The sequence below is a fragment of the Pteropus alecto genome, unplaced genomic scaffold (genome assembly GCF_000325575.1).
Source record: "Pteropus alecto unplaced genomic scaffold, ASM32557v1 scaffold95, whole genome shotgun sequence".
Taxonomy (NCBI): Eukaryota; Metazoa; Chordata; class Mammalia; order Chiroptera; family Pteropodidae; genus Pteropus; species Pteropus alecto.
In genome coordinates this window covers 22,233,382-22,259,216 of record NW_006441071.1, presented here as the reverse complement: position 1 = coordinate 22,259,216, position 25,835 = coordinate 22,233,382, and the positions used below count along the sequence as shown (strand labels likewise).

At 39.1% G+C, this 25,835-nt stretch overlaps 1 protein-coding gene across 3 annotated transcripts in view; it reads right to left on the bottom strand.

Moving 5' to 3' along the window:
- GCNT1 (glucosaminyl (N-acetyl) transferase 1, core 2) overlaps window positions 1–19,794 on the bottom strand; it is a 29,104-nt gene extending 9,310 nt beyond the window's left edge. The window contains exons 1-3 of one of the 3 annotated variants that reach the window (XM_025051453.1): window positions 19,641–19,794; window positions 18,777–18,905; window positions 6,527–6,718 (exon numbers count right to left, since the gene is read on the bottom strand). The gene's annotated coding sequence lies outside the window, so the exon portion shown is untranslated. The remainder of the gene's footprint in view (window positions 1–6,526; window positions 6,719–18,776; window positions 18,906–19,640) is intronic. The other 2 variants (XM_006918452.3, XM_015594558.2) reach the window with 2 other exon arrangements.
- Window positions 19,795–25,835: the final 6,041 nt, after the last annotated feature.

Below are 25,835 nucleotides of genomic sequence, written 5' to 3'. Positions count from 1 at the left end.
AAAACAAAGAGGAGAAATTCATCAAAGAAAGAATTGATAGAAATGAAAAATACAGGTTTTATCAGATTTAAAGAGTCCTATTAGTGTCCTTCACAATAGATCAAAAATAGTCCTAACCAAGGAAATACCTTGTGATATTTCAAAATCCTGAGAAAAGATCCTACAAGCTTCCGACGGATAATGTAAATAAATCCAAAGGATTAAGAATTTAAAATGGCATTGGACCTCTTAACAGTAACACTGAAAGCTAGAGTGAAATAGCTTAATAAAATAGAATAAAATTTAAAATCTAGCTTCTCTCTCTTTTAAATGCCAAAGAGTTCAAAATTAAGTTTAAATTTCCAAGGGAAAACTGTTTCAGCCTAGAATTCTAAATAACCTCCAGGCTATTGGTCAAATGTGATGTAGAATAAAGACTCATACATGCAAAGTCACAAGCACCTTTTCTCAGCAGGCAACAATAAGAAGTATGCTGCCAAAAGATGAAGCATTATAATAACGATAAAAGCAATAACAACAACACCATTTTGGAATGCTCAGTATGCTCTAGGAACTCTTCTAAGTAATTTATCTAAATTAATTCACAGAATCTCATAACTCTACACAGAAGGCACTATTTTCCACGTAAGGAAACAGAGGCATAAAGAGGTTAAATAATTACCAAGGTCACACAGCTAGCTGGCAAATGGAAGAGCTGACATTCAAACCTACACAATCCCTCCCCACGTTTCTGCTGTAATGCGTATCAAGACAAGACCTAATAATCAAGAGATTATTACAAAAGAGAGGCAACAGAAACCCTCAGGATTATGGGGAAGAGAGATCCCAAGATATGCATGGGTCTTACAAAGAAACCAGTCTTAGTTGATCCAAATCAAATAGCTACGGAAGATATCTCATTGAGACAAAACTGAGAGAATGCCTGCCATAAAGGAAGAGATTTTGACAACTAATGTAGAGGTCAGAATTCAATAAGTAAAACATACATAGTAAAAAATATATATAAAAATATATATATAAATATATATATAACAAGATATGATCATTAAAAAAAAACAAAAAGAGAACAATAAAAGAAACCATAGTATCCTACTACAGCTTAGCTTCTACATGGTCATAAAAATATAAACATTAGGTCATAGTCTAACAAAACTTGTATTATACAAAAGGATCTCAAAACTATGTTCATAACACTAGGACATCATTCGCCCTTTTCACTCCCATTTTCTTACAAGTAAACAATGTAGTTTTCCAAAGCTACATGATGTGTGATTTCTCAAAAGAATGAATGCAGAAGCAAGTCTTTTCTATTAAGCCAAACATTAAAGAGATTTGCAAATACAGAAACCATTGCTACTCTTCTCACTAATTTTTATGAAAGGGTTTTTCATTTAAAAAGAAATTACTTACATTAATATGTAAAAGCTTATACTGCTATTTTTCACATAAATATTTACTTTTTTCTCAGTTTTAATTTCTAACAGGATAAATATTGATAAATATATCCCACATCAACAAAAGCTCTTTGAGATCTTCACTAATTTTTAGTAAAGGATGCTGAAAACAAAGTTTTCAGAATTATTGATTGGGAGAATGGGAGACAAGGTTGGGAAGTAAGTACATGGGGGTACGGAATTTGGAGATAAAAGAGAATTTAATCATCTTTAATGGTAGAAAGCCATTAGGAAGAATCTAAAATTGAAAAAGCTAGAAACAGTATAAACATGTTATTTAGTGATATGGAAATACACACTCAAAGAAATCTGTAAAAAGTTGAAAATGGTTACAGCAGGGCAATGCTGTTCAATTCAGTAGTCACTAGCCACATGTGGCTACTGAACACTTGAAATACAGCTGGCCTGACTCAGGAAACGAATTTAAGTTTTTTTTTATTTTCATAATTTAAATTAAAAGCAAAAAATTAAAGCAGTGTAAATGTCTTTATATTAAACACAAATTTATTCTGTTGATAGGACTCCATTTTACTTTGATGGCTTCACTGTCTTAGATATTACTGTTGTATTATATATAGCACATGTATTGAATATGGGTATCATTTTTATATCTCATTAATATTTTTTGTACTGCTTATATATTAAGATGATAAAAATTTGGATATACTGGGTTAAATATAATATTAAAATTAATTTTATATGTTTCTTAGTGCCCTGTACCCAATTTTTAGTTAGATGAAATAAAGTAAAACTAGGTTTCATCTGTGTGGTCATATATAAAAGAAAAAAAAGGGGGAGAGGTCTCCACGTCAGAATTAATGGCACAAAGAGTTCTACAGAATTTTTTTCATTAACTCATTAGACTACTTTAGGACAAGATGTCACTTAAATAAGTAACTCTTGCATTTTGTTCATTACTGGAAATAGTATTCATTTTTCTCTATTCTCAACATTTTCTACCCTGGAGGCACAACTACAGACATAAGCAGCTGACAGCTTGGGAAAGGAACTGAAACCTACCATTTCTGCCTATAGACTTGGCAGGAAAGATGAAATATAAAATACACCCCAGTCTATGCCAGGGTGGAAATTTGTAAGTGCATCCAGAGGAAAAGAAAGGATCCAAAAAGGCTCCCTCAATTACAACTGACCCAGATCTTTTAAAGGGGGTAGGATTTAGATACTAGGAAACAGGAGAGAAATGCATTCCCTACTTTCTATGTTTGCTTAGGAAGTGGAAGCCCGAAAGAGATAGTGATGTGCAACATAAGCCAATTTTAAAAAGAAGAGGAAGGTGAGTAATATAATTACAGACAATGTTTGCCACTCATGTTTCAGAGCCCTAAACACCTCTTTCCCCACCGTATTATGCACAAGGTCTATTTTTCAATATAGTGAACCACAAAAATGAATAGATTTCCAAGCATGTCTGTGGAAACAAGGGCAAGAGTTCAGAAAAGAAATCAGAAGAGAGATGATAAGCATGGGACACACACGCACACACACACAACAAAGGATTAAATTACTCACTCATAATAAAAAGCCCATCTGAGAAATAGCCTGGTAAGTTGTAGAAAAATTCTGCACCGAAGCCGTAGTGGTGGTGGCCTAGCGCTAAGGCCAGCTCTGTCCTCCTCTGGACTAGCTCCTTATTTATCAAATGAGCTTTGCTTAGTAATAATGAAAATGCTCAGACCACTCCCAGAAAGGAAACTGATAAGAACCAAGATACTGTTTCAGAAATTTCCTTTACAAATGTATGGTAAATAGTAAGTACACAGAGACCACAAATACTAGACCTGATGTGTTACTCGTCCTCTGATCGCCTTTCCCTTATCCACCCCTTACACACACACACACACACACACACACACACACACACACCACTTTGAATGGTTCAGCCTAAAGACCAATGTTCTCCATTCATCTAGATCCTTCTTTAACTATCGAATGATCACTTGAAAGGGTAAAAGAAGAACCCATAACTAGTCCGGGTTAGACTTTTTCCCAAGAACCTGTAGATAATACATTAATAGAATCAAAAAAGCAAAGGGGGAAATGGGATGAAGGCATCAGCAAGGCCAGACAGATGCACTAGAATGAACTCACTGAGGGCCTCCCCCTCCTAGGGCCATCTTTTTTCTCTGTCAAGTTGCCTGTGTCCCTTGGCCATCAGAGTGGAGCCTGTGCCTGAAGAAGGAGGGCTTGAAGACACTGGCTCCAGCTCAGTATGGAGGCAAAAATGAAAACGAGGAAATGCACGGCAAAAGCTGCTCAATTCAAACAGGATTCTATGATTATGTGCCCTTAAAACTTAAGATTTGTGTTTTCCACAGAAAAAGAAAGTCCCACTAATCCCATTACTGTTAGTACCAGTGCTTTTTCAATATTCTTCATCCAACTTCTCTTTAAAATAAAATCTAGTGCTAGAAATATATATGAATTGACCCATACAAGTTTTATATACTCCTTTGAAAGTCAACAGAATGCCCAGTATTGTATTGGAATATCGGAATTAAGTATGGTATATACATACAATGGAATATTAGCCTTAAAAAGGAATGAAATTCTGACACATACTATATCACAGATGAACTGAAGGTATTATGTCAAGTGGAATAAGCCCATCACAGAAACAGAAATGCTGTACGATTGTATTTATAAGAGGTATCCAGAGTAATCAAATTCATAGAAAGAAAAAGTATACTACAGGTCACCAGGGGCTGTGGGGAGGGAAGACGAGAAGTTATTTCGTACTGAGAACAGAGTTTCTGTTTAAGTGCTGGAAGTGGATAATGGTGATGGCTGTGCAACATTGTGAATATGTGAATACTGAATTTTCCCTGACTCCAGCAGTGACACGGTTTTAACCTTGAGGGCTATTATTTTTTTAAACCTCTTTGTTACTATTAAAAAAAGATGTAGCTGGCTTACAACTTCACTAGACACCTTCAGAGTTGGTGAGTGCAGTTAGACAAACAGTGTTACTTAGAAGAAAGTTTTTTAAAATTAAGAGAAGACAGACATTAAATATATTAGAACATAGGGAGGTGTGAGCCCAGGTTGTCTGAACCACCGCCCCCCCCCAAAAAAGACCTTTTGAATTTAGTGCCATGAAAATTTGAAGAACAATGATCATCTGTTTACCTCCCTCTCAAAGACCAGTGTGTTTCCTATTGCCTATGTGGCTTTATCCCATGCTATCCCATTTCCTTAAAGTATAAGTAATGGCTAAACTAACTTTGGAATGAGAAAAACCAGTCCCCTAAGGCAGTAGAGTTCATCTGCTGAGGGTTACCTTGATAGACTGGAACAGAAATATATCTATTTATGCACACACACACACACAAACAGATAACTGTTTTTTGTTTGTTCGTTTTATAGAATCTTCATCCTCATGACCACTGCAGGCCAAAAATGAGTATAAAAGAACTCATTGTTCACTTCAAAATTTCAAACTGAAGAGCAATAAACTTTTTCTTTCTTTTTTATAAAATTTTTATATGATACTAGGTAGTTTATAGTACAGAATAGAACTCCATAGTTTTATGGAACAAAATTTTACATATGAAAGCTACTTTAAAGTTCATTTTGTCCACTCAATTTTAAAGATGGGGACACTAGGTCCCCAGAGGTTACAGGGTTGGCAAGTGCACAAGTCAAGAGCAATTCTTTAGCAAAGGCATCTTAACAGTGACCCTGGTTCTGTCCCATGGGCTCATCGCATAGCCCATAGATCCTAGGTTTTCTGAACAATCCAATTTTAAATATTCTAGCCTCCTAAATGCTTCCTAGGTCCCAGAAATTCTAATGCCATAATACTAGATTCCTTCTTGTTTTTAGAGAAAGTTCTAAAATTCTGGGCCATATCATGTGTCTAGATCTTTGGCTTGCTAAGTCAGTGGAAATAGTCTCATTTCACGTGGCAAAATATAAGGCTAGCCATTTCCAAGAAAGAGAAGTACTCTTTTTGCCTGACTTCCTTCAACATGTTAAAATCTGGCTCATGGTCCCTTTCTTGAAGCACAAGGATGACTCCTTCCTTGAAACCCAACATTATGAAGCCTCTGAGAAAACCAGAAGTGTGAAGTCACAGAAGTGAGTACAGCTGACCCTTGAACAACACAGGAGTTAGGTGCCAACCTCCACACAGTCGAAAATCCATGTATAACTTTTGACTCCCTCCAAACTTAGCTACTAATAGCCCACTGTTTGACTGGAAGACTTACCAATAATAACATACAGTGGATTAACACATATTTTGTATGTCATATGTATTATATACTGTATTCTTATAATAAAGCTTAGAAAAATGTCATTAAAATCAAAAGAGAAAATACATTAACAGTACTGTATGTATTTATAGAAAAAAATCCCTATATACGTAGACCCGTGCAGTTCAAACTCATCTTGTTTAAGGGTCAACTGTATAAAGTCCTAACTATGCCACATTCTAATGTGTGGCTTCAGCAAGCTACCTAACTTCTTTGAGCCTTAGTTTCCTCGTCTGAAAAGTGGAGTTAGGAATATCCTCCTCATTTGGTTGGTGGTGATTTAAAAAACCTATAAAGCCCCTAGCAGAGTGATCGGTACACAGTGAGCGCATGTTATCACCACCAACTCTCATTTCAGCACTTAATTCCACATAACCATCTCTGTGAACACACCCATGCATGTGCTTACTGAGCGCCTGGTAATGGGGATCTAGTCTTAGGCTTCTTACCCACTCCCTCTGCTCACGATGCTCCCTGGGCCCAACACAGGCTTACTCAATGGATTAGAACTCAAAAAAATATATATCCAAATATTTCAAAATCCACTCCCTTTCTCCCATAAAAAAGTAGGGCAGTATCTTGGATGCTTTTTGTTAAATGTGCCTTCTAGCTCATAGACTTTTCCAGGTAAGGAAAACTAAAGTACAGTACTTAAATGTTTTAAATTATAGTGTGTCACAGAGTGTACTATGAATACAAAGCACTGTGTGCTGGGTTTTACAGGATTTCTATAAAGAAACCCCAAACAAACAGCCTCATACTTAGTGGCTCTCATCCAGTCTTCATGACTGACCTTACCTTCTTAATCTGTCTATACCCTGGTCGCCTCACTTGTCACAAGAGCAGTTGGGTTTGGTTAGGAGATTTCCACCTTTTCAGTGAGAAAGTGCTTTGCTGTTCCTCAGCAGAGGAGTGATGGACCGGGAGAGAGGAGGCTGAGCGCTAACTGGGCTGAGCATCAGGAGAGTGGGGGAAGACAGGCAAGTCCTGCTGCAAGACAAAATACTAATCAGACTATATATCCACAAGTCTGTGCAGGGGTTCAGAACAGTCCTCCTTAAGATGTGCCACTTTGGCATGTGAATTATTTTGAGCTGAAGGCAATCGAGACCCCACGGGCTCGCAAGAAACATTCACCTCTCCCTTAAAGAATTTATATTAGAGGCCTTGCTCATAATAAGGGTTATCATCAAAGATAATTTTTTATGATATCTATAGCACAGGGCAAACTTCTAGTTACTGAACACCTGCTCTTCCTGCAAATGACCTTCCTCCGCTTTAAAGTTCCAGGGGTGCCTTACCTCACCTTTAACTCAGAACACAATATATTATCTTTTTCTTTTTATCTCTGAACCTCTTGTATATGTGGGGTCTCTAACTGTCTCATGTGTGTGGGTTTCCTTTATGTACATATGTAATTAAATGTGGCCATTTTCTCTTGTTAATCTTTCTCATGTCTATTTGATTAGACCAACCTAAAGAGCCTAGAAGGTAGAGGACAGTTTCTTCCTCCCCCACATCTGAGAATGTAAGTTTTTCTTTCACTGACTTTTTTAAAATTGATAGGTATTTGATGCACTGATACAAAGTGTTCATTACTATGGTGGTGTTTCTTTTTTTTAATTTCCTTTAAAACCCAATATTAAATTGATGGTGCTTTTATATTTGAAGTATTCTCAGAATTAAGGAAATTGTTAATAGAAGTTAGCAAGTACTTTGCCAAGCATTTTACATATATTTTCTCTTTAATTCACACAACAACTGTTTAAGTAGCTACTTTTATTCTCTGAGTAGTAAGGAAACTGGGGCTCTAGCTGCTTTGAAAATAGTCATTTGCTCCAGTTTACCAGCAGGAAAGAGGTGGTAAACTGCTCAACCTAAGGCTGCAGTCAGCTCAACCCAAGGCTGACTCCCCAGGGGGCAGAGGGAACAGAACGGTCTCACTTTCTGGCCAAAAACAACACTGAATCCAGTTATTAACACCTTTGAATTATACCTCGCCCTACCTCCTAACCTTTCAAGGAGGCTTAGAACCTTCCAAATCTTCCTGAGGGTATAAATATGACAAACTCTCCTCCTGATGGCTTCAGCCCTAAGACAGATCACAGAAGCCTCTTCCATCCTCAGAGACTCATTTGTGATCTGAGGTATGAATGCTTCTCAGGTCCCAGAAATTCTAATTCCATAATACTAGATTTAGGAAGCTTCATTTGAATGGTAAATGTTATCATTTTCATTTTATCTAAATTACATTTAGGTATATTTGCTGAATTTGAAATGATGACCAAAGCCAAGAATGAAGGAATTCTCTATGTCATGACACAAAAAAAGGTTTTTGAGATGAAACGGAATTCGGAGATGAGCTGCACTTCACTTTGTACAGAATAAACCAAAACAAGCCTCCAAATAAACTGTAAATGTGCACTGAAAAAGGTGGAGAAGCACACATCCAAAATGATTTAGTGATCATCCTTCTATTGGGCGGGGGGGGCAGGTATTTATTCAAACATTTTCATAATATTTAAATTTTAATTATCACTTCAGGAATTCTTTTTCATTGCAAATTGAGAAAAAAATGGCCCGAATCCTCCAATATAAGCTCCAGTTAAATATGTTTGCAAAGCATTAAAGATAATTTCCAAACAAACAAAAAACCATTTACAGTCCCAGTCCAGGTACACATATCATTTTCGTGTTCCCTTCTGATGCCTGTCCAAGGATACGACTGCCTTATAATTGTGCTCAGATAAAACAGCAGCTGGGATTCGGACTTCTAATCTGCTTTTACCATTTGATGACTATCAAAGAGTCTTCACTGGGTGGGGACACAATTAGTTTGTGCCTTGCGATTGGATACTAAGGGTATTTCCAAATTATATTATTATAAACATGAGCTATGAACACTTTGGAATATACTCACAGCTTTGTTTTCTCTTGGCTTTTTAAAGCATGTCACTGGAATTCCCAAGAGTCAAGAGTCTTGGATCAAAACATATAAATTTCTAGGCTCTTGATTGCCTTACAAATGGACTATTCTTACTCATATTGCTACTGGTAATCTTTGAATATCATTTTCTCTACATTTACTAAATAATTATCTTAATTATATACTACATCTTCATATATCGTGTAATTATTTTTGTTAATATTACAATAGTAAAATGGGACACCACTAAGGTTTCGTTCTGTATTTTTTTTTGATTAGTAGTGGCTCAATTTTTTCTCTTGAGTATGTTAAATGTAAGAGGAAGAAGGATTTGGTAACAGTGATTTCAGCTCTGGTGCCAGATTGCCCAGCTCAAAAACTAGGCACCGTCATCTATCAGCCCAGACTTCAGTAAGCCCTTAACCTCTCGCCAAGCTTCAGCTTCTTCACGGGTCAATTAATTAATTAATAATTTTAAGCAATTTAATTGGGATTGAGAACCATACATAGTTTTTATGAATAAGTGAGCTAACCTGCAACATGCTTACACTGTATTTGAAACATAAGGAGCCCTAATGAACATTAGCAATTTATTCATTATTACTGTTTATATTTTTTCTTGCCTGGACTTTGTTCAAATCTTTAATTCATGTCTAAATGTAACTTTTTCAGACCCCCAAAATGAGAAACCGTATTTCAAGTTTACTAACAAATATCTGTATACACTCAATTTAATTCTACACCAAGCATCTATTATACAAAACAGAATCCTAGGTCCTGGGGGGAAAACACAATCATAAATTATGCATCTCCCTGATACCAAGGAATTCACACAATGGTTATTTGCTGAGCCTTCTGGGGGAAATTACAGGCTTCGGCAATATAGTTTAAAACTATTTTTAGAACAATGCATCCATTGTAGAGCTGAAAGGAATTTTGGAGAGCATCTAGTCCTGCTATAAACACCAACTATAAGGGCAGTTACCAGGTCGTGGGGGTAGAGTGGATTCTGTGATCCAATATTGAGAAACATGATCTTTATAAATAAAGACAAGATTCCGTACTCATTGGGCCTCTTACTTTTTAGCCTTTAAGACTGCAATGCTCGCTATGAATATTTAAAGACAGGGACATGGTATTCAGTATTTCTCAAACTTATCTGATAAAGAAAATATTTTAAGGAAAGGAACATATTACTAGACCATAAGGAAAAACTCCATGCATTCCTAGGTCTCACTCTCTTCTTTAACTCACAAAGGATCTGGGTCCAGGGGGTACAAGTGACTTCTAAGGGTCAACAATGAGTGTAAGGCTGAGGCTAACCAGAGCCTGAAACTTCACCCTGTCAGAAAATGTCCTTTCACACTCTACTGCATTGCCTCAACTCAATTCTTTTTTTGTTTGTTTTTTGTTTTTTGGGGGGTTGGAGGGCAGTGGAGGGAGAGGGCTTCCCAAAGAACCCCTCATGAGAAATCTGACATTCCTTTGTGGTCAGTGTCCATCAAACATTGCTTCCACCTTTTTTCATATCCTCTTTCAATCTAGATCAAATTTCATAACCAAAAAAAAAAAAAAGGAAGAAAAAATATCTTTATGAGTCAAACATGAAACCTAGTATATGTTTTTTATATTTATATTTGGCACAGACAACAATCCTCAAAATGGTCAGAGATGTCTGTGGATACCAAACAATGTGTTTACCTTAAGGGCATGCATTTCAATCTGTACATGTATTTTTTTTTTAATCCTGTATTTTTATAGTCATGTCTCCTATTTCCAGGAAACTCAAAAGTTCTGCTAAAAGGCAATCAGCACAACATTGTTAGATAATCTACAACGTACCTTTAAAACACTTCAGCATAGCCAGTAAGATGTGTGTCAGGTTTTATCTATACTCTGGTGTCTGTGGAGGTTAAGAGCCCCAAACAGGAACAGAATCCTGGGACTCATACTCCAGTTGCAGCTACTACTTACTGTACATGTGCTGCAGGCATTTTCATTGCAAACCAGAGGTTGTTAATTAGGAATGTTAGAACTGGATCTTCCTAGGTGAGTTTAATGATTTTGATTAGCATAACAAATGCGAGAAGAGTGAAGAAAGATGAGATCGAGATGCTCAGTTTCTAGATGGATTAGCAATATTCTAGAGGCAGGCCCCGCATTTATATCAAAAAGACAAACAAGCCTGGCAAATCCAATAGCCTGTGATGGCTCCCTAGGCACAGTCATGAATCCTGACTCCAGCTTAGTGATCAGCTAACCCCTGCTGATGCCTGTGCCTCACGTGAACCTTTTGTGGCAGACACAGTGAGAGCCGCCAGGCAGAGCTGACCTGATACTTGCTTGCCTGGAGAACTGTAGCCCTCACCAACCTGCTTACGGAAAATTTGGCTGGTTCATGAACACCACCAGCAAGATGGCTATAGAGACTGAGAAAGCACATGCCTGTGTTTAAGTGACTTAAAGCATTTATTTACCTGTCTGAGAGCAAAGGACTAACCACATGATTTCTGGAACTTCCTTGTTTTTAAGTGGATTCTTTAAAGGAAGTTTAATATACACATTTCAAAAGAAAACACCCACCCACTCCACACACACACACACACACACACACACACACACACACACACACGATATTCGTTACTTTTCAGAGTTTGAACACTTATTGTTTACTCTATAGTAGCAATGTTCTTTTCCTCTGAATGAACTACAAAAGCCTATCATGAGGAAGAGGCAGTTTTAAATTAAAGTTTACGAGGAAAGCGAGTTCTCAAATTTTCATTTATATATATAATGTGTTTATTGAGGGTACTTTGACTCAGTTTTTAATAAGCTTGCAAAATTTCTGGTACAAATACTAAGAGTAGAAACTTTGAGTAAGTGCCCTCAATATATGTATATTTCTTTAAAATTTATAGATAGTACTGTACTAAAAAATTACGTACATTACAAAACAAAAAGATGCGGGAAAGAGGAAATAAAACCTATTAGTTCAATCACTTTAGGTACAAAACATCTTGCCCATTACAAATTGTTAGTATCTGTAATAAAAGCAATATATTAAATGTTTCATTATTTTTAAAAACTCTTAGTTACTTTGAACTACAGCACTTTGAAGATCTGCTTCCAAGTTCAGTATATTCTAACATTTTGTTCTAATAGCTGGCTGGGGTGACAAGGATACACTGGAGAAACTTTAGAGCACTCTTAGCTCTACTACCTAAATCTCAATATTTAGTTTTCAATCTATCTACAAATTACACAAAGTTTTTCGGTAAAATTCAGATAGTAAGTTTCAATCACCTGTCCATGCAGCAGGTGTCATATTTGTATAAATTTAACAAGTGAATTAAAAACTTGTTGATACTCCTCACTTAAAAGATTTTAATAGAAAATTCTGTTCTCAGGTTGTTAAAGGTTGTTTTTTATTTGTTTTGTTTTGATAAATCATAACTGTATCCCATTTCTTGGCAACAAGTTCACACTACAATGAAAACATTTCCAAATAGCTATTTCCAAAACGCCTCTCTGTAGCGTAAATTATTTTTTAAAGTCACTCTTCCTCTCATTGTGAGATCTTGGAGTGTCCCTTCTCTCCAAAGCATCTGCGACTACTGATAGGCACAGTAAAAAACAGAAAATGGCAGCAAATTTGGAAACTCTGTCTGTTTATTAAAGGAAGATGCACATACCTGTAAACTCAACTACTCTTGAGCGCTGCCCACAAGAGAATCAGGGATGCTCTGGGCAGTGCAAAAGATGGCCAGGCTCCCTCCCCGGAGCATTACAAAGGACTGGACAGCTCCTCCATCTGAAGCAGCAGTTCTTTCTCATGTCTTGGCATATATCAAAAAAAGGCAACTGTTGAACTTCAGCCTGCCTGGCTGAGGGGAGAGGTCTGAGAAACAATCAATATCTCAGTATCCCTGTAACTTATTCAGGACTAAGTCTTCAGTATGCCAGTTGAGAGATGCTCTGATTTAAAGCCTTTGTGTTTATACAATTAATTCAGTGATACCCTGTCCCTTTTAAATTGCAATACTTCACAATATGCTTAATAGCCAAGTGAGCAAGGCCCCACCTGGGCAAGGAATTCCCACCTCCTTCTCTACCTTAGGAAATCACACTCACATTACAGGACACAGGACTGAGGAGGCATCCCTGGCAACAGCCTTTATTAATTTCTTTCTTCAATGCTTATAAAATTATAAATAGGTCTTATACTTTCCTTCAATATTCCAAAGGATTGTCATTCACACCCTGCTTTAGACGTCAATATATTTGGATCACAATGATCTGGGTCTCATTTTCAAACATGATTGACAAACACAGTAAACTCCCGGTAACAGGTTAGAGCGCCATAGGACAGAATGGCTTTAACTGGTCTCAGGGCCACCCCCTCAGGTGAGTGGCTCTTAACCTTGACTGTACATTGAAACTACCAAGGAGATTTCAAAGAATACCAATATCTGAGCACCTACCAGAGAGGTGATAGAATTGGTCTGGAGCTTGACCTGAATGGCAGAAATTTAAAAAACTGCCCAGGTGTTCCTAATGTATAGCCAACACTGAGAACCTGGACATGTACCTGCATGGTGAGGAGGAGATTTGAAAATGCCCTTCTCCTCCAGGAGCCTCATCCCCTGGGGATTTTGATGTCCATCAGAGGAGTAAGGTTTCAAGTGAGCATTACTGTCTTTAGTCTTCAAGTGCAAGATCAAAGGTGGAAAGTAGTTTGTAGAAAAGGTAGTGAGAGGCTATTTCTGGTGTACAGAGCTGAGCTGTTTTTACAACACTTCTGATACTAAATATGGACGGGTTTCTTTTCCTCCTAAAACCCACCAAGTCTGACAGCAACGAGGTGTTCAACCATTAAATTCAATTCCGTCAGTAACTACCCAGAGTTTTAGTGCAGAACTCACAGATTAAGGGATCAGTCACATAAGAATATCCCCGCCCCCAAATGCCAGCTACAAATGGGGTGGGTGCCCAAGCCAACTAAAAATTTGGGAGTTCCCATGACTCCTTTTCAGGTTTGAAAATGTGCTAGCACAGCTATGACTTCAGAAAACACTTTACCTACTACTACCCTTTATTAGTAAGGATACAATTTAGGAACAGTCAAATGGAAGAGCTACATAAGGCAAAGTATGGAGTGGTGTGCCAGGAGATTCCATGCCCTCTCCTGGCACACCACTCTCTCAGCCCCCTTAAAGTGTTCAGAAGCCCAGAAGCTCTCAAAATACCATTGCTCAAGAGTTTTTATAACCCAATCTCTATATACCTACCCGCTTCCCAGAGGTTGGTGGGTAGGGCTGAAAGTTCCAACCCTCTAATCTGGTGACCAACCCCATCCTGAGGCTACCTAAGGGCCCTCATACCTAAGTCGCCTCATTAGTACAAACTAGATATAGAAAGGGGCTCCTATATAATACCAAGAGATGTTCCTATCACCCTTGTCACTCAGGAAATTCCAAAGGTTTTAGAAGCTCTGTGTCAGGAACCAGGGACAAAGACCAAATATTTATTTCTTGGGATATCACGAGGGCCAAGCCTAGTGGAAATCGACGTCATTAATAATACTTTCCAAGGTGCCCAGCACAATGTTGACACTAAACAATGCTCGATAAATATTGGTTGATGAAATATCTGATGTCACATGCAAATATCAAACTCGGCAGATGATTTTGCCTCCTCTTTCAGAGAAAAGAGAAGTCCTCAAAATTCCGGCCCCCGAATTTAAGACATCTTTACCCATTCTTTCCCTCCCTCCTTCCATCAAACACTAATGCCCTACTTGTGTTCTAGAATCCTCTTTCACCTTTTCTGAAACCTGGCCTTCCCAAAACTTTAGCCTCACCCTCTCTACCAGAAACTTCCCAGCAGTACTAGAACAAGTTCAAATCTCTTCAATCTCATGTGGAGGGGAAAAAAGAAAGAAAAATAATAAAGAAAACCAGACCCCACATTTCCTCCCTATCCTACACGTATATTTGGCTTCTCAGTAGTTTTAACCAGTGTCTCCTCTTCCAAATACAATGCTCTTACTCTCTGGGGCCAGCCCCTTTCTTTTCTTATCTGACACCCCTATTTGGATAATCTTTTTATATGCAATGATTATTTTTATGCAACAGCTCCCAAACATGTATGTCCACCCCAGATCTCTTTCATGAGTTCCAGTTGCCTACTCCTTGATTCCGCTTGGACGTCTCACAAGCAAACATGTCCAAATGGAATTATCTCCCTCTCCTACCTCATGCCAACTTGCTCCTCCCCCAGTGTTCTCTAACACTATAAATGGTTTCATCATTCTATCCCACTCAGTTATTATGGCCAGAAACTTTTGAATCATCCTTGATATCTCCATCAACTATAGCCAAATAACCACTACCTTATTACAGATTTTAACTACAAACTCAATCAATCTCTCTCTAGCACTAACAGATTCAGCATCACTCTACCGTCCCTGGGTGACTGCAAAAGTCTGGCACTAGAAAATGCTCGATAAATATTGGAAGTCAGATATTTCATCCCTTTGTTCTATTTGCCCACATCCCATGATCCCCCTCCCCATGGTGGCCGCATATGATTGCACAGGCTATGTCTGTGCAGTGACTGGCTTGGCCTAGTTGGGACAGAGCAGTACATCTTTTCTAACTGGTCCACCCAGAAGGGAAGCCTTTTTCTAGTTTGCACAAAGGCACCATGTATGCCATTAGGACCCACCTCTCCAAACCATTCACCACACAGCAACGATGATCATTAAAAAAATCCAAACCTAATCATTTCATCACCCATTTTAAACCCTTTAATGGGTTCCCACTACCTTTCCATTAAAGTCCAAAATCCTGAAAATGACCCAAAAGGCTTCATCCCAAGCCATATTCCTGCCTTGGTCTCAACCCTTTCAGCCTGTAATTTCAACCCCTAATTCACCTATTTCCTACTCATTTTTAATTTCTTTTTAGGGAGATCTACCCTGAGTAACCCCTTACCCTAAACTAGGTTAGGTCTCCAGGTTAAATGCTTTCTGGACATTTTATGCTTTCCTAAAGTACTACTTATAATGTGATAGCATGTATGACTATGCATTTGTCTGTCCTCGCCTCCTCTAGCAAGTAGACTAGAAGGCTCATAAAGACGAGAGACCTTCCATCCTGTTCCCAGCTGTAGCCCCAGAGCTGACCATGTGTGGCATCTAGCTGGTACTCAGTAAATAGCTATTTGATGAATGTGTAAATAAATAGGTCACTTAAATATCCATGACCCTCACAATGTGGTTACCTCTTTAACAAAAGAGAAATCAATCATTGGAGGAATTTCTCGTAAACTTAGTGCATTGATTATCAAATACATGTAGGACTGCTGACTGGAAATATTAGTATAATTAATGAATCAGAAACTTCAGGTGTTTTGTGGCAGTGGTAACATTTTCTTCTTTGAACTTGCATTTGTGATCACAATCCTTTTGTGAGCTATGGAAAGAGTTTTACCAGGGCCAGTTTCATGGGTGTATAACCTGTGCAGTCACACAGGACCCTGAACTCTGCTTAATGCTCACCTGTCTGTCACCATCTTGAAATTCTTAGTAAGTTTTAAACAAAGGGCCCCACAAATTATGTAACCCATCCTGAATCTCACGAATTGGTTGAATTTCTGGAAGAGACGCAATGGATAGCCAATCTCTAGCTAAGGATGCATCTTTTATAACTAGGGCTTTGTTTTCAGCCTCCCGAGCTGAAGGTCTAAAAAAGAGAGTTATAATTTCAGGACGTAGTTTCTCTTGATGTGTTATCATACATTATATAGGGCTCTCTTTCATAAAATTGGGATTTTTCAGACCACAGAAATACATGATTGTCTTTGTTCTTGCTGTTAGATAAAAAGCTTTTTAATTTTCCCTAGAAATAAATTCTAGTATGAACATGATTTACACTGAGTCTCATTATTAAAATTTTTGCTTTAAATATTTTGTTTGGGGTTCTAATATTAGGGATTGCATCAATTTTCCCAAATCAACAAACAGTCCATTGATACTCCATCACTTTAAAAAAATGGGAAGACATTGAGTATACTGAAAGGAGGAAAATGAAAACTACTGTGGAATTATTTTCTAGCTTCCAACATTTTAAACTTTAGAAATTTAATAACTACATCAAAATTTTTTTGGAGATAAAACCTGGCAGGATACATGTAGCTGTTCATGAAGAACACTGGTTCTGATTTAGTCATCTTTATTATAATTTTTTTAAATGTCAGATGTTTGGTTAAAGTTTACAAATAGCTTCTCTAGTCATTAGAAATTTAAAGTTAATTGTTTTTACTTTATAGTTTAATTCATAAATGTCTAAAGCATTTTAAATATTGGCTCATTTCTTTCTCAACTGGGTGACTGTGTCTCTCAGGGGACATTTGGCAATGTTTGGAGACATTTTTAGTTGTTATGACTAGAAGGAGGAGACTATTGGCATCTAGTAGGTAGAGGCCAGGAATGCTGCTACACATATTACTTTGCACAGGACAATCCCTAAAACAAAAGTTTATCTGGTCAAATGTGTCAAAAGTGCCATCGTCTAAACATACATGGCATTTGCCACAAATGTGGAGCAACGAAAAATGAAAACCCTAAGCCATGCCTGCCTTCTCAAAGCCAATACTGGATTTATACGGACAATCATTTGGGAATTCCCTTTTTAAGGCAGGAGCTAGGCATCTGACATCCTGAGCTAGAACCATGAATATAGTTTTCATCAGAATGAATATTAAAAATAGTAACACAATTCCTTGGTTGGCCCATAAAGGACTACTTTACTCAATGCAGCGGAAATAACGTATACTTCATAGAAAACAGAAATTGAGACTCAGAAGAAATCATTTTCAATAGTATTAATTTGTTTCCTACCGCCTCATTTCATGAAAAAGGTACTGTATCTACATCATAGGTCAGAATTTTTCATTCACCCGAGAATGTAATCACCAGGTATAGATAGCAGTTTCTAAGACAGATTTGAAAAGAAATGATGCATGAACCAATATGATTCCTATGTTTAAAAAAAGAAAAAAAAGAGATAATATTTTTATTAAATCAGGTTTCACAGTCTTAAAAACATTAAAAATGTTCGGCCATTTTTGTGGGGGAAGAAAAGGAGCTCTGGGCAAACTGGGCCAGAATTCCTGCATGGTTGTGGGGAGGGAATGGCTGATTCTGACCCAGATTTTAGCACGTTCTCTGCAGGACACCTGAGACCAACCAAGGCCCACTAAGCCCTCCAATGCATTATGCTTAGCCCTTGTAGATAGTTGATTTTGTAGAGCTGATAGTTCTCAGCAAAAATATTTTTCTTAATGTTTAACAATTAAATTACAAGTGGAAAAGAAGTGACTTGTGACTCAAAGTAGTCCTATAACTAATCAAGAATGAACTATAATCAGTGAAGGATAGAACTCGGTATACATTCCAGGCCAAGGCTAAGGAGGGCTTTCTCAGGAACAGGATGAAGGAAGGACAGAGGAGCTGACAGGTAAGCTTTAAATCCTCACCATAAAATATTAAAAATATTAACTTGTTTCATCTACCAATAAAACTCTGTAAAAGTCAACTCACAGTGTGTTACATTGTTTTGCTTTGTTTTACATTGCTTTTTAAAATAGAGGCATTAGCCATTTCTTAGACCTCAAAGTTTCCCAAAGCTACCATCCTGAAAGCCTGCACAAAATCCATTAAGCAATAGAAGATATCCACAGAGCTATTCCTTCTTGCCAGAACTGAAATGTTACTAAATCCTCTGGAACTGCCTGGGCTCCTAGTAGGTAAATTACACTGATCTGTAAAAACCATCTACCCCTCCTTCTCCCCTCTATAAAACAAACTTGTCATTCAGAACAGCTCTGAAAGAGGGGCAGAATGCCCAGAGGAGGGGACAAGTCTTTGACCAAGTCCCTTACCTACCACTCACCAAATTCAGGCCACAAAAAGCTGTGGCCTGACTACAGACTACATCGCTTTCTATCAATACAGTAATCCCAGTTCGCCCCTTGTCCTACTACTTGTAAAAATGAAGACTCTCTTACCTCTAGAAATAACAAAGAGTGCACCGGATGCCAGGTGACTACGAAACTTACCTCCCCCTGAGCAGCCCATAATGTCGAGCCTGGATTTGCAGGCAACTTTGTCCACCGAGAAAGATGAGAAGTGTGTGGCAGGCAAGGGTGCCTGTGTTTTGCTCTTCATCTGAGAGAAAACGCTGTGAGCTAATAACCAAAAATTGTAAGACTCTGAATCAGAATTTTGGTGCTTTGGGTGCTAACAAAACAAAATAAACGATCACCCGTTTTCATAACAGACCCAGCAGCGCGAGTTTCCTAGCCTTGCGCGTGGAGGAGGGAGCAGGAAGACAGAGAGAAGCCTAAGGGCTTCGGAGCCCTCTAACTAGCGTCTCTTTCCCATTGGTTCCAGTCGCCCAGAGTCATTTATCGTCCTGGTGTCGGCTTCCTTATCAGTAAAATGGGAGAAGTGTCTCTTCGCAGGGCTATGGTTAGGATTAAATGAAGTTAAAGCCGCTGGCACCCAGGATACGATAGTGAGTAGCCTTCCGCTGCTAGCCTATCCACGTCTGCAGCCAACTCTTCCGACTTCTAAGCTCCTACTCCCTCTGCGGACCAGCGAGAAAGAGGCCAGAAAAAGTGGTTTCCAGGTGACACTGGGCACCAGAGTCCTGGCCCCAGGCACCACTGATCCGACGGAAGAGCAGGGTTGAGGGAGGGTGCCCCGCGCCATCCCCGGCCCCTGGCGCACACGCTTACGGTGGATTCCCACCGCGCGTTCTCTTCCTGCCGGGGCTGGGCATTCTCTGCCCAGACCGAGCCCACACCGCTCGCAGCAGCTGCGCCCTGGCGAAGAGCCGGTTTCCTCCTCCCATCCTTCCCATCCCTCCCCCGCCGCCGCCGCCGGGCGGCCGTGCAGGGAAGCTAGTGGGAGTTGGTTACCTGAAGCGAGCGTCTGGCCCCGGGGGCGCAGGAGGGTGCGATAACCTCGCAGCTTCCCAGAGAAATCACGCGGAGCAGACTCTCACCAACCCAGCACTCGCCCGCGCTGCCATGAGTTGGTCACCTCCCGGTTCAGGGCCCCCGGCCGACCGCCCCCGCGCCACGCCCCTGAGGCCGCCCCCTAGGCCTCACCCATCGCTTCGCCGCTACGCCGGCCCCCGCGCTCGCAAGGCAGGGGACGCGCGGCTCCAGGCCAAGGCGAGCGCGCCCTGTGGGCACTACCACTGTCTGGAAGCCGAGAGGCAGCCGTGTACTTCTCTCTGCTGCCTCTGGTTCGCCTTGGTTATTAGTTCTCCGAAGGACATGCGGCTGGGCGCGTGAGTGGGGTCTTTTTCAAAATTTTGTGTCCCCTTCCTCAGAGGCAGGAAACGGGAGAAGTGCTGCCTTTTCTGATTTTAAAAATGAAAATGTTTTATAACGAAAAAAGAAAAAAGTAATGCCAAGATTCTTTATATCATACAAAGTTTAGAGATGACCATGTATTTTTTTCCTGATGAGACTTGCTTACTAAATTTAGAATTTAAAAGCTCATTATATTCCTGTGTATTTTCACATAAAATCTAATATTAAATGTCTAACAATCCACAACGCAGTGTGGTGACTAAAATATAATATCGACTAAGCGTTTCGTCACCAAAAGGATTTATTCAAGAAAAAGAACCCAGAGCATTCAGACATGGCAAGCTACCTGCACACTCCAGCCAAGATGGAGGAGTATTTATATAATGGGAAAGGAAATTAATGCAAGGGGAAGTTAGAAACTTAGAGCTTTACCGTAAAGAGTTCTTCTGTAGGGTTCTTGTGATTATGCAGAGCTTGAGAACTTGCAGGAGCCCAAGCTTCTCCCATAGACCTACCCAGCTGATTCTGTTTGCTTAAAGTTCCAGTTCATCTTTATCGGGTGCCAAGTAGTAAACACCTGTCTCCCACCGTTAAAACACATATAGCAAGAGGAATGTTGTGTATGTGTCTTCTTCCTTTGGATTTTTTATCTCCTGAAGAGCAAAACAGATTCTTATTCATCTTCATAACATTCGTTAATTCAAAACACGTGTAAATGAAGGAACTAACTGCATACATAGCTCTCGCCCAACGTAACCTGCTGGGGCTGTAGGGTAAAGCTGAGACCTTGCGAGTAGTTGGATTTCCCTGTAACTGGAAGCTTGTATGTTGGATATCATTCTAATAAAAGAAGGTCATTGCTTGGGGAGACATGTGAATGCAGAGGGCTGGGCTGGCCAGGGCTGGGCTGGCCAGGAAGAACCACCGAGTCTCTGAGGCTCACTTTCTTGGGCTTTGGACTTGATGAAGTTAGATTGGGTGGGGGTGGGGGCGTCCTGCTTAGATATGTCCATACAGCACAAGATGACACTGCCCCATAAGAGGAGCTAATAATAATAACGATAATAATAATAATAAGTGAAGCTAATGAAATATTCTGGGGGAAAGTAATTCTTGCCTCTTTCCCAAGGAGATTCCTCCTCCAATGACAATCTTGGAAAGTGTTGCTTTAATTTTATTTAGGAAAGTAATCTTGTGTGCAACACGTACGACAAGGGGAAACACATGAATGAACTCCTTTTAAACTGTGGTTTATATTTTTATCTCGGAAACAGAAGTGCTAACCCAAAATATCTTCTGCAAATATACCCCAGAGTTGCATTTTGGTCAGAATTTGAAAAGACATAATTGAAATTTGTTTTTTCCAACTTGTTTATCCAGATGACCTTTTTTACTAAAAGACAAAATATTTTTAAATTCCTTAAATAAAGCCATTGTGAAAGCAAATATGCTATGAAAACTCTCATAAATTAAATTCATAAATTTTATTAATTCGGTATTTGAAAATAAGCCTGTCACTTCTTTCTACTAGACTACACATGTTTCTTCTATTCTCACTTGACCAGTTTTTTTCTTAATGGGCTTACGTCATGGACATTTTAAATTTATTTTTAATCATCAATACTTAGTATGCCCATAAGAATATTCTCTTTAATTTCTAAAGGGATGATCAAATTTGCTTGCTTTTCAGTTATCTACTCATATAATTAAACATTTATATCTTAAAACAGGAAAAGAAAAAATGCATATCCTATGACCCAGCAATTCTACTCTTTGGCATATACTCAACAGTTGTATTGTCTAATGCAATAGGCACTACCACATGTGACTATTGAGCCTATGATATGTGTCTAGACTACGTTTAAGTCTGTGTAGTAAGTGTAAAATACACAGATTTTCAAGAGTTAGTATTAAAAAAGTTTTAAATGTCTCATTTAAATGTATTTTTAAACATTGATTACAGTTGAAATGGTAATATTTTGGATATACTGATTTAAATAATATTAAAATTTTTTTAATTAAAAATAAAAAAATGAAAAGGTGAATTAAATTTGTTATTAGCATAATAGCTGGATCTTTGAATTTATGTTGCTGTTAAAAAAGGAAACACAAGCCAAAATGGAGTCCCTTTTGTTAAGCCAAGTCACCAGACCAAAACTTAATAACTAATAACTAATTGCAGGAAACAGAAATCATAGCAGTTATTTGTTACAGAGAATTTAAGGAACTGATTAAACAGGCAATGGAGGGTTGAAAACACAAGGGAAACATTGCAATGACGGAGATATAGGAACTGCAGGAAGTAGCTGCCACTGAGAGATCTGGAAAGGTATACAGATTATCAGAAACTAAGAGCTGGAAGAGGGCCCTTAGGGAGCTAGGACTCAGACCTCCGAGGAAGGGATGGTACCCAGCTGGTGGTAGTATTTCTGAAGGTGAATGTTGAAGGTTGCTTGATCTGAGAAGGTAGATTAAAAACTAGAAATTGGAACCAACTTTGTAACCATGCATATCTTCGCTTCTTTAAAATGACTTTTTCTTTTTTCTTTCTCCTTGATTCAAACTGGCCTTGGGCTCACTTGCTTCTTTTCTTTCCTTTTCCTTCTGCACACTGCACGACTACTCTCTTAATTATTAAACCCTTAGATCAGCATCAAACAATCTTAGGAACAAAACCTCAGGTCTGTTGACCATGGAAACAGAGTTTTGGTCAAACTAAAAATAATATCTTGCAGCCCGACATCCATAAAGGCGAAATGACCCTACTAGCATCCTCTCGAAACTAGTCAGAATGATGCCATGACTAACATTAGGACATGATACAATCATCAACTGCCTCCTACCCTAGCCCCGACCAATCAGTAGAGCCCAGAACCCTAACTCCCTTAGTGACTAATGAGTATTCCCCTATATAACCTATCCCCTAGAGGCCATGGGGAGCTAGATCTTGGAGCTGCTAACTCATCTGTGTCTCCGAGCTTGGTGCCATATCCTTAAATAAATCTCTGCTTTCTTTGCTGCAAACTCCTGTCTATGTCTCTTTTGGCTTTGATTCATGCAGGCGAAATGAACCCCCTGAGTTCAGTATCAACTTCTGCAGCCAGGGAAAAAAAATCACTGCTGGGTGACAGCAAGCTAATATCAAGAAGCAAATCCCTCTCCCTTCTCCAGGCTTCCAGTCTCCTCAAGCACACCTATTAGCAAAACCTTACAGGAAACATGGTTTGCCATGCCACAGCCACAGCGTCACTGAACAGAGTACAGAAGGATGGGTTTGAGTTGCGAGATATACCTTAATAACCAGCACAAGGAGTAAACTCGTGATTACAAATATCAACTATCCTAATATTATAGATGTAGGGAATATTATAGATGTAGGGAAGTGCTGATAAACATAGCTATTATAATGGTAATTAATATGATTATACCTTTTTTTTAAGTATCATAATGAAACTGTGGTTAAAACTAAAACTCAGGGAGACAATGTTGACCCAACCTCTGTGCTCTCAGAAGACAGTGAGAAATAAACCCCCACACCCACAGTGTTGTATGTTCCAGGAAACAGCTTACTGCGAAAAACCACCACCTTTGCTCAAAGGACTTAGATGGGACTTACAGAGAACTCCCCTATTTACCTGTGAGGAGGCCAGACACAGACCAACCAAATTCTCTTCGTGTCATAAGTGATTAGCTGAGCTGTTTGTCCCCACTGACCAATCTGCACAAAATGCTTGCTCACTTTACTTGATCAAACTTATTCAGGCTTCCCTCCTTCCCCAAGTCTTGAGTTTCCGTCCCCTCAGCCTAAATCAGCATCAAGATGCAGAATAAATCCCTAAAGGCTCCTTCCCAGCTGATCCCATTCCTGATCAATTGTCCATCATGCCACTTGCACATCCTGCTCCCTGAGACCAGTTCTTATGAGCCTCGTGGACTCTTCCCTATAAAAGAAAAGCCCTTTTCTTTTTGACCTTTCAAAAGCTTGCAGATCTTACAATTGAAGCATTCTCCCAATTACAATTCCTCTTCCCCCTAGTTCAATAAATTCCTTTCCTGATTGCAATAATCCTTTTGAACAAGTCTTCCCTTTACCTAAGTCCAGATTTGATTTTTATTTGACAGTTTAACGGTGCTTTGACTTGGCTCACCGATTTCACTGACTCGTCTTGCTGTGTTTTCTTGTAGTTCACTGAGCTTCCTTAATTTGAGGATCCTTTGGTAAATTCAATTCTCAAACTAATGCTCTGGACATCTTGTCTGTTGAAGAGTTGCTTTAATTTTTTTCCAGTAAAAAGAGAACGTTTTCCAGCAAAGATTCTTTGGCCCTCCTGTGAGACCTATTCTGTTTTCCCTAGGTTCCCCAACACAGGGATTGGGCCAGGGAATTAATCCAGTGGGTCTTTCCCAGCTTCTTCAAAGTTTATTTCTTTGGGTTAACTGCTAATCCCACAGATAACTCTTACCCTATCAAGTACTCCCTCTCCTCTCCCTGACTACATGCCATTATGTCACTAGTTTAGTTTGATATTGTCAAGACTTGGCAACATTTACTAAAGTTAATTCAAACCTTCAAAGGCCTCTTTGGGAAAGTTGGGATCTTCCCAGAATGACTCATCTGAGACCTCTCCCTTCCCACTATCTCCATTTCTCCTTTTCATTGCTTTAATCTTCTTGTCAGCTGCCTTGAATCCTTTGATCTGTCCCTTTTCGACATCTCCACTGACTCCATCTCCTATCTACCTTTATTGTACCCTTCCCTACCCATTCCAGCCCCTTGGGATTTAGGCCCCTTCTGTTATGCTTACCTCTTCTACACCCCTTTGGTGAAGGAAGGATCTTCTGCCCTAAATAGTACAAGAAGGCCAAACACATGACACCTGATACTGGACAGATGAGACTGATAACAGTTTATTAGTCACATAGACTCACAGCATGGGAGAGGAGGACACTGCATGCCTTCAGAATCACATGGGGGTTATACTCAAGGGCAGAGTGAATCGCAGAGACTGTGGGAGGCAGGCTTTGTAGGAATATGTGCTGGCTTGTTTAAATAATTTTGTGGATGGCAGGGAAGTAAAATTTTTTAGATTGAGGATCAAAAACATTGCATTTGATCTGACTGATGGGAACTAGCTGAGGTGGGGGGCATTCCCAATAAGTGGGGGCATCTCTGGCAAGAGCAGGCAAACTCACCATTAGCCTCTGGGACACTATGAAGATCAAAGTTGTCAAAACAGCACTTGAAATTTCAGACTTTACAATATACCCTCCCACTATCCGTGGCTCTTGAGGGGCTCTGCGACCCTAACAACCACTTGAGCCTAAAAATGGTCATTGGAAACACAATGGATATTTTAGGATATATTAACCACTCACAGACTTTGGAAACACAGGGATGGCCACTAGATCTTTCTTCAATCCCTTGCCTAAAATTTAGTCTACAGACTCCATAAGGTTACATGTCAGGACAGAGGAAATCTTAGAGTCTGCTCCACAAATATTGGTGGAGATGCTTAAGCCTCATATTGAACAAGTAACCACCTGCCAAACACACAATCCTGGTAAAAATAAAAAGATGGAAAAAAGATACACAAGCTAGCTCTGTTATGTAACCAATGAGTTGAGATGTTAAAGTTGAAGTTATAAACTCTTATTTGTGCTCAACTTTATGTTTATGTACATATGTTTATATGTCTATGTGTGTAGATGTATTGTGTATTTTCCTACCTCCAGATGATATCACCAAATTAAGTTATAAAATTCCTTTTTAAAGGTTCTCAATTCCGATTAATG